The following is a 9170-nucleotide window of genomic DNA, read 5'->3' as shown; positions in this document are numbered from 1 at the left end:
CTTATCAAAACAGCGGTCAGCCTTGATCTGTCGACCACCGCAGCCCGGCTAGCTCAGTCGGTAGAGCATGAGACTCTTAATCTCAGGGTCGTGGGTTCGAGCCCCACGTTGGGCTTGTCCTTTGGCTCTCTCTGGCCCCTCCCAACGGGTGTCGTTCTCTTGACCTCAATTTGCTGACGCAGGACCAGTGCTGCAGCCGTCCTGTGAGACGCTCCCAGCTTCGAATTCTTTTTTGACCGTTACCCATAGGAGCATGCACCGTCAGTCTCTGTGGCGCAATAGGCTAGCGCGTTCGGCTGTTAACCGAAAGGATGGTGGTTCGAGCCCACCCAGGGACGAAGGAAGCTTTTCGCAGCCATGTCGGCAAGCGCAGAATTTAGCATGCGTGGAGCAGCGTCCGTAGCCCCTTTTGAGAGTGAACAGCTTTGCGAGCCGTCTAGTGTTAAAAGAAGACAAAGGGTGCTGAGTGAATGTTTGCGTCAGCTCAAGTTTGCTGTGGCGTGTACGCGGAGTGTTCGTGTTTTGTTTTCCGGGTGGTGGAGGCCTGTGTGGTCCAGGGAGGTCCTGATCAAATCTCCCTCTTGGAGCGCCACAAAATGCCACCAAAATGGCTTTCCAATCATATGATGTCGGAGTTTGCAAACTGTATTCACTCAGCGGGACAGAACTCCATACCTGGAATGTTTGATGAGTTGGCTGAACTAGTAGCCTTTCAGGCTGTTGGACAACAGCTCTGCTCCTTCAATCTGTATTCCCCAGCAACAGGCGTGGCTAAAACAAACAGAGAACAGTCTAAGCCAGGGGTGTCCAAACTCTGTCCTGGAGGGCCCCTGTCAGGTAGAGTTTCGCTCCAGCCAGCTCCATCAGACCTGCCTGCAACACACAGCTTCAGGTGTGTTTCTTTGTGCTTGGATCCAAACTCGGCAGGACAAGGAACCTCCAGGATCGAGTTGGGACGCCACTGCTCTAAACCTACCGCTAGGCTTAAGTCAAACCTTACCCGTGAGATGTTTCGTCAAGCCTGTGTTGGAAGCGAGGCTCCGTTTTGCGCATGAAATGTTTGGCACTTATCAAAACAGCGGTCAGCCTTGATCTTTCGACCACCGCAGCCCGGCTAGCTCAGTCGGTAGAGCATGAGACTCTTAATCTCAGGGTCGTGGGTTCGAGCCCCACGTTGGGCGTGTCCTTTGGCTCTCTCTGGCCCCTCCCAACGGGTGTCGTTCTCTTGAGCTCAATTTGCTGACGCAGGACCAGTGCTGCAGCCGTCCTGTGAGACGCTCCCAGCTTCGAATTCTTTTTTGACCGTTACCCATAGGAGCATGCACCGTCAGTCTCTGTGGCGCAATAGGCTAGCGCGTTCGGCTGTTAACCGAAAGGATGGTGGTTCGAGCCCACCCAGGGACGAAGGAAGCTTTTCGCAGCCATGTCGGCAAGCGCAGAATTTAGCATGCGTGGAGCAGCGTCCGTAGCCCCTTTTGAGAGTGAACAGTTTTGCGAGCCGTCTAGTGTTAAAAGAAGACAAAGGGTGCTGAGTGAATGTTTGCGTCAGCTCAAGTTTGCTGTGGCGTGTACGCGGAGTGTTCGTGTTTTGTTTTCCGGGTGGTGGAGGCCTGTGTGGTCCAGGGAGGTCCTGATCAAATCTCCCTCTTGGAGCGCCACAAAATGCCACCAAAATGGCTTTCCAATCATATGCTGTCGGAGTTTGCAAACTGTATTCACTCAGCGGGACAGAACTCCATACCTGGAATGTTTGATGAGTTGGCTGAACTAGTAGCCTTTCAGGCTGTTGGACAAGAGCTCTGCTCGTTCAATCTGTATTCCCCAGCAACAGGCGTGGCTAAAACAAACAGAGAACAGTCTAAGCCAGGGGTGTCCAAACTCTGTCCTGGAGGGCCCCTGTCAGGTAGAGTTTCGCTCCAGCCAGCTCCATCAGACCTGCCTGCAACACACAGCTTCAGGTGTGTTTCTTTGTGCTTGGATCCAAACTCGGCAGGACAAGGAACCTCCAGGATCGAGTTGGGACGCCACTGCTCTAAACCTACCGCTAGGCTTAAGTCAAACCTTACCCGTGAAATGTTTCGTCAAGCCTGTGTTGGAAGCGAGGCTCCGTTTTGCGCATGAAATGTTTGGCACTTATCAAAACAGCGGTCAGCCTTGATCTTTCGACCACCGCAGCCCGGCTAGCTCAGTCGGTAGAGCATGAGACTCTTAATCTCAGGGTCGTGGGTTCGAGCCCCACGTTGGGCGTGTCCTTTGGCTCTCTCTGGCCCCTCCCAACGGGTGTCGTTCTCTTGACCTCAATTTGCTGACGCAGGACCAGTGCTGCAGCCGTCCTGTGAGACGCTCCCAGCTTCGAATTCTTTTTTGACCGTTACCCATAGGAGCATGCACCGTCAGTCTCTGTGGCGCAATAGGCTAGCGCGTTCGGCTGTTAACCGAAAGGATGGTGGTTCGAGCCCACCCAGGGACGAAGGAAGCTTTTCGCAGCCATGTCGACAAGCGCAGAATTTAGCACACGTGTCCGCTGACGCATGCGTGGAGCAGCGTCCGTTGCCCCTTTTGAGAGTGAACAGCTTTGCGAGTCGTCTAGTGTTAAAAGAAGACAAAGGGTGCTGAGTGAATGTTTGCGTCAGCTCAAGTTTGCTGTGGCGTGTACGCGGAGTGTTCGCGTTTTGTTTTCCGGGTGGTGGAGGCCTGTGTGGTCCAGGGAGGTCCTGATCAAATCTCCCTCTTGGAGCGCCACAAAATGCCACCAAATTGGCTTTCCAATCACATGCTGTCGGAGTTTGCAAACTGTATTCACACAGCGGGACAGAACTCCATACCTGGAACGTTTGATGAGTTGGCTGAACTAGTAGCCTTTCAGGCTGTTGGACAAGAGCTCTGCTCCTTCAATCTGTATTCCCCAGCAACAGGCATGGCTAAAACAAACAGAGAACATTCTAAGCCAGGGGTGTCCAAACTCTGTCCTGGAGGGCCCCTGTCAGGTAGAGTTTCGCTCCAGCCAGCTCCATCAGACCTTCCTGCAACACACAGCTTCAGGTGTGTTTCTTTGTGCTTGGATCCAAACTCGGCAGGACAAGGAACCTCCAGGATCGAGTTGGGACGCCACTGCTCTAAACCTACCGCTAGGCTTAAGCCTACCTTACCCGTGAGATGTTTCGTCAAGCCTGTGCTGGAAGCGAGGCTCCGTTTTGCGCATGAAATGTTTGGCACTTATCAAAACAGCGGTCAGCCTTGATCTTTCGACCACCACAGCCCGGCTAGCTCAGTCGGTAGAGCATGAGACTCTTAATCTCAGGGTTGTGGGTTCGAGCCCCGCGTTGGGTGTGTCCTTTGGCTCTCTCTGGCCCCTCCCAACGGGTGTCGTTCTTTTGACCTCAATTTGCTGACGCAGGACCAGTGCTGCAGCCAACCTGTGAGACGCGCCCAGCTTCGAATTCTTTTTTGACCGTTACCCATAGAAGCATGCACCGTCAGTCTCTGTGGCGCTACCTGGATCAGGATCGGCTGTCATTGTCAGACTGGAAGAGAGCCAATCGCTGAGCTCGCTCGCCATTGTGAGCTTTCAGGCACCAATCGCTGTGCCGCTCTCCATAGTGAGCTATGAGAGCCAATCGCTGCTCTGTCAGTTTGGGTGACGACACTGGTGACGGAGTCTATTCTGACGAGCGCGCACTTCAAAATTATCATCGAGCAATTTGATAGATAGTATTTCTTCTCATCAAAAAATGTAAGTAATATTTTTTCTTTGTTTCTGTTTACCGTGTGCTTAATTGGTCGTTGTTGTGGGCGATATGATGACTTATATCTTAACGATGATATAATGAGTGGACCGTTAGGGATTTTGTTCAATCGTTTATTTCGCTGTATGCATTATTACCGCTTACAGTTATTGGCACATAATGTAAGATTGAATGTGTATTAATGAATATAAATAAAGAACGGAATTTGCTTGCTTGATGTCAAATTAAGTTAGTAAGCGCAGTATGCAGAGAATAAGAAAGGAGCGGCGGCACGCGCGCATGCGAGCGCACGCACGCTCCGCTTTTATTCGCGAATTCTGTTTTTCTGTGACGGTTTATTGCACTTGAATGGTCAAAAAGACACACCATTACGTCAAAATACCCAACTGTGTTTACCTGTTGAATAAATGAATATAATAAATAGACTTAAATAAATCTTTTGTTTGAAAACCGGATGTGTATCAGTAAATTGGGTCCGTGCATTCAGTGCGGCAGCCTAATTTAGTCCCTGTCTGTCATTCATTTAAAACAAAGAAGAATAAAAATAAAAACGCTCACTGCTTTAAAAAGGAACAGTTCATATCTGAGAGAGTGAAGACTATGCAGTGTTTTAATTTGACATTTTATGCAATTTCTCTAGTATTTCTGATTGTTCTATTATTATTACTAATGTATTTGTCCTCTTGTTTGTAATTGTCTTCTTTATCTATTTAAATAAAAATCAAATAACAAAAATAACTATATTAAGATATGTAGCTGTTGTGAAATAATTGCTTAAATTTTCCTAGTATTTGAGTGTCTCTTTTTTTTACAATCACTGATGCTAACCTAACATTACATACATTTATTTATTTATTTTAAATAAGCATTATGAATGAAATCCATGTTTTTAAATTGTGTGTGTAGATGAGAACTAAGTATTTCTTATTACATTGTTGTATTATTATTATTACTGCTGTATTTGTTACTAATGTATTTGTCCTATTATTTGTAATTTACTTTGTTCTCATTTAAATTATAATCAAATAACAAAAATAACTATATTGACATATGTAGCTGTTGTGAAATAATTTCTCAAATCCTGAAGTTAGATTTAGGTCTTATTGCACACCCTTATTTTTTCCAAGTATTCGAGCCTCTCTTTTTAACAATCACTTATGCCAACCTAACATTTAAATAGGAATTATGAATGAAACCATTTTGTGTGTAGATGAGCACTAAGCCAAAAAGCCACAAGGCCATGGGAGACGGCGAGTGGATGGCCAGGTTGAGGACTTTTGCCCGCTGTGGGGTTTGGCCTTCTGGAGAAGGCAACAGACCAGCCCCAAGGCAACGCAAGTGGTATGACCTCTACCAGAAGGTAAAGCAAAGTTATCATTCATTCATTATATAGTATGTAGTATGCAGATCACCTGACAATAGTTCAGACAAGTTAGTAAAGTAAACAATGATTATTATCTTTTCAGATTGAGAAATGCCCCATGCAGGCCCATGGGCAGACCACCCTCTTTGGAGGCTCCATGGCCTGCAATTGTGGATTCCACATTAATAAGGTAATGACATTTGATGTATCATCACATATCCATTAAAATGTTGTTATGCCATTTCACTATATTTTATGCCCTTTGGTGGTTGTATTAGCAGTCTGCCACTGCCACTGCCACTCACTCTTCTGCTCCACCTCCTGCTGCTTCTGATACGGCTCCTGAAGCGGCTGCTTCTGCCCAACCCTCATTCCTGAGGCCTCCTCTAAATTTGACTATGGTGAATATTTTCTCTTTAATCAATTAATGTCTAATTAGAATCGTTGTGTATTTGTTTGATAGGATAGATTTATGTATATGTTTGGGCTAGAAAAAATTATGTAATGAACATGATATCAATTAACTTTGTTTTTTCTTTTTAAGTTCAATAAGTCACGCTTTGGTGGGTCAAAGTCGACAATGCTAAAACCCAACTTAGTGGATCGGAGGACCCCCAGCCCCTCTCCTACACCCTCTGCATCCTCATCTTCTCTTCCCAGCCCCTCTCCTCCTTCATCAGTGAGGACTCAGGCTATGGCCTCTGTGAGGACTGCCTCCACCCCTCTATCCTCTGTGAGGAGCTCCACCCCTTCTCTGTCTTCTGTGAAGACCACCAGTCCCTCTCCTCCGTCCTCTGAAGGAACAGCTAGGCCTTCTCCTCCCAGCACCTCTCCCGCTCCATCCTTTGTGATGACCCCCAGCCCATCTCCATCCTCTGTGAGTGCAGCGGCTTCTATTTATAGAACAGGCTATGATATAAAGTAGTGCAACATTTAATGGAATAACAACTTGTCTTCCATACAGGAGGAGCCTGGAGGAGTCCAGCCAGCCAGTGGGGCCCCAGCTTCTTTCTGGCTGCCAGGTGAATGGCCCAAGACCATCCCTGTGCAGGACCAGAGGTGGATTGCCAGCACTATTTTCCACGCTGGCAAGCTGCGGCCAGATTTGAAGCTGTGGTACGAGCCGCCTGTCCCAGCTCTCATTAATCACCAGACACCTACACCTGACCGGTTCTTCACCCATCGGTTGATGGTGTGGATGCCCTACGACCTGTGGAAGGTGAATGTTTTCTGTCCAGCTTGTGGCAAGAACCTGACAGGCTATGGTGTCCATAACAGAGCACGGAAGGTTCTGGACATCGATAGGTACTATGTCATGGTGACAGAGACACTCAGGTGCACTGTGTGTTCTCTGAACTATCTGTCCACTAGCCAGACTGTCCGGGACCAGCTTGACCTGCCGCACCAGAAAATGTGAGTAGAGTAGTCTAAAGATGGTTATTGTGAGGACTAAAGAACATTTAACTGATCACAGCAACAATGTGCGATTTCAGGTATGCCTGTGACATCCGTATCATTAGGCTGCTTCGCGACCGGACACTGGGCAACAGCCCAGCTCGTTTGGTGCTGTAGTTGAAAGAGAACCATGGGGAGGAATGGTTAAATCGGTTGGCACACTATCTTGGGGAGTGTGCTGACTTTGTCGATCGACCCAGCCTTTCTCCGGTGGTCTGCCAGGAGCCTCCAGAGCCAATTGAGATCCCCACCAGTCGTTGGCTGCTCTCAGTGTACGGCAGGGATATCCTCTCCAGAATTGGACACATAAAGGCCAGCATCACATCCATCTATGGCAAAATCTTAAAGATGGATTCCACAAAAAAGGTAAAAAAAATATTTAACTGTTCTGTAATGTTCATAAATACCGTCTGATAGACATTAATATTATTGTTATTGCTAACGTTACACCACAAATGTCTTATTACATTTGTAAATTCCAGATCACAAAGAAGCTGGCTGGCCATGGACGGGGGACAGCACTCTGGTTAACCTCCATTGGAAATGAGGTTGGCCAGATAGTGACCAGTGTGCTGTCAGTGCAAGAAGGGCCGGGACTGGACAGGATGGTGACCGGTGTAATGGAGCGGTACCGCCAGGCTGCCATTCCACCACCGGTGCTGCTTTATGTGGACTGTGGCTGCTGTGTGAGTGAGGGAGCAACAAGCAAGCTGCAGACCAGGTTCGGCAAGTGGCCAGACCTTCAGATACGTCTGGACATCTGGCACTTCATGAGGAGGATGGCCGTGGGCTGCACCACCGATGCCCATCCCCTCTACCCCACCTTCATGGGATGCCTGTCTGCCTGCATCTTTGAGTGGGATGCTGAAGACCTCAGCCTGTTGCGGCAGGCAAAGAAAAAACAGCTGATGCAGGAGGGTGTGCCAGCTCTGACTGACAACCTGGTGGACAGGAGCATCAGTAAAAAGGAGCTAAGTCTTTACTGCCGCAGGAGGACACGAGGTGAGGAGGCCACCATCCAACTCATTGAGAGACTGCTGCAGGAGCTGGGTGGTGCAAATGGGAGGGACCTTATGGGTGTCCCACTGCTGGAAGAGGTGCGCATGGAGCACATCTGGCGTGTGCAGAAACGCCATGTCAAGTGCATCCAGGATGTGCCGGGTGTGCCTCTATACACTGAGGTAGGCACCACCACAAAGGCAGGGGTCACCCTGACTAGATATCGGTGTGCCAGAGGGTCCACATCCCTGGAGTCTTTTCACTGCCACCTAAACAGGTTCATTCCAGGTTGGTGTCTCACATGTATGATGCTTGAAATAATTTCAACTTCTGTTATTCATATCGCGAGGCTTGTAATTTTTATTGGTATATTTTTTTCTCCTTCTAGGAACCAGTGCAAATGCACTGAATTTCCAGCTTTACCTGCTAGAAGGCTTGAATAGGTGGAATCAGGATCGGGCGGCTGCATCAGTGACCAGCAAACCAGCATCCCTTCTCACCTACTCCGGGGATATGGCCCACTGCGTCAACACCAACAGCCTGAAGGTGTTTGGTCGGCCTTTTGTGCCAACTTTCAGGCCACCTGCTGAATACACTGGTATGTCATCCCTTTATATATATTTTTTTATTATGTTTTTCATTGTTCATTGCTGAATAAACTTTTAAAAAGAACATCATTTATCTAACATCCTTGCTGAATACCAGTATTAATTTCTTAAAAACAAAACAAAAAGAACACAAATGTACTAACCCCAAACTTTTGAACGGTACTTTATAATGCTATAATGCATTTCTACTGCTGTTCTTTATTTAACTTTTTTTTTATTAATGAATATTCAAGAAAGTAGCACATATTATATAAAAAGCAGCACAAGTGTTTTCAACATTGATAATAAATCAGCAAATTAGACTGATTTTTGAAGGATCCTGTGACTCTGAAGACTGGAGTAATCATGCTGAAAATTCAATCACAGAAATAAATTACATTTTAAGGTATATTAAAATAGAAAAGAGCTATTTTAAGCCATAGTACCATTTCACAGTATAACTGTTGTTTACTGTATTTTTTTATTTAATCGAATAAATGCAGGATTTATGAGCATAAGAGTCTTCTTTCAAAAACATGAAAAACAGTAATGTGTAATTTTTGACAAGCCCTGTATGTTTGTGTGTCCTTATATTTTTTTCAATAGGAGAGCTGCTTGGTGTTGACTACCTGCTGAGTCAGACCGGACAGCCCCTGGTGGTGGACCCTGACTCAGAAGAGACAGAGAACATGCTGGAGGATGTGGATGAAGGCGAGGATGAAGAAGATGAGGGCTTCGGGGAAGACCATGACATTACTGTGTCAAGTCTTACTGATGACCCAAGCTTCTCTGTCTCCTCCCATTTTGTGCCCTCCTCTGAGTCTCTCTCCTCCACCCTGCCTGCTGCCTCCTCCAGCCTGGCTGCTGCCTCCACCCAGCCTGCTGCCTCCTCCACCCTGGCTGCTGCCTCCATCCAGCCTGCTGCCTCCTCCACCCTGGCTGCTGCCTCCATCCAGCCTGCTGCCTCCTCCACCCTGGCTGCTGCCTCCATCCAGCCTGCTGCCTCCTCCACCCTGGCTG

At 47.5% G+C, this 9170-nt stretch overlaps 7 non-coding genes across 7 annotated transcripts; all 7 read left to right on the top strand.

Moving 5' to 3' along the window:
• The first annotated feature begins 42 nt into the window (after positions 1-42).
• Positions 43-115, top strand: trnak-cuu (transfer RNA lysine (anticodon CUU)). The gene has a single exon. It is a non-coding gene; the product is annotated as a tRNA-Lys (tRNA).
• Positions 116-264: 149 nt separating this feature from the next.
• Positions 265-338, top strand: trnan-guu (transfer RNA asparagine (anticodon GUU)). The gene has a single exon. It is a non-coding gene; the product is annotated as a tRNA-Asn (tRNA).
• A 770-nt stretch (positions 339-1108) lies between these two features.
• trnak-cuu (transfer RNA lysine (anticodon CUU)) lies at positions 1109-1181 on the top strand. Its single transcript has one exon. It is a non-coding gene; the product is annotated as a tRNA-Lys (tRNA).
• A 149-nt stretch (positions 1182-1330) lies between these two features.
• Positions 1331-1404, top strand: trnan-guu (transfer RNA asparagine (anticodon GUU)). The gene has a single exon. It is a non-coding gene; the product is annotated as a tRNA-Asn (tRNA).
• A 770-nt stretch (positions 1405-2174) lies between these two features.
• On the top strand, positions 2175-2247 carry trnak-cuu (transfer RNA lysine (anticodon CUU)). Its single transcript has one exon. It is a non-coding gene; the product is annotated as a tRNA-Lys (tRNA).
• Positions 2248-2396: 149 nt separating this feature from the next.
• trnan-guu (transfer RNA asparagine (anticodon GUU)) lies at positions 2397-2470 on the top strand. The gene has a single exon. It is a non-coding gene; the product is annotated as a tRNA-Asn (tRNA).
• A 787-nt stretch (positions 2471-3257) lies between these two features.
• Positions 3258-3330, top strand: trnak-cuu (transfer RNA lysine (anticodon CUU)). The gene has a single exon. It is a non-coding gene; the product is annotated as a tRNA-Lys (tRNA).
• The last annotated feature ends 5840 nt before the right edge of the window (positions 3331-9170 follow it).

This window comes from Carassius auratus, chromosome 28 (genome assembly GCF_003368295.1).
Source record: "Carassius auratus strain Wakin chromosome 28, ASM336829v1, whole genome shotgun sequence".
Classification (NCBI taxonomy): Eukaryota; Metazoa; Chordata; class Actinopteri; order Cypriniformes; family Cyprinidae; genus Carassius; species Carassius auratus.
This window is presented reverse-complemented; position numbering and strand designations above follow the sequence as displayed.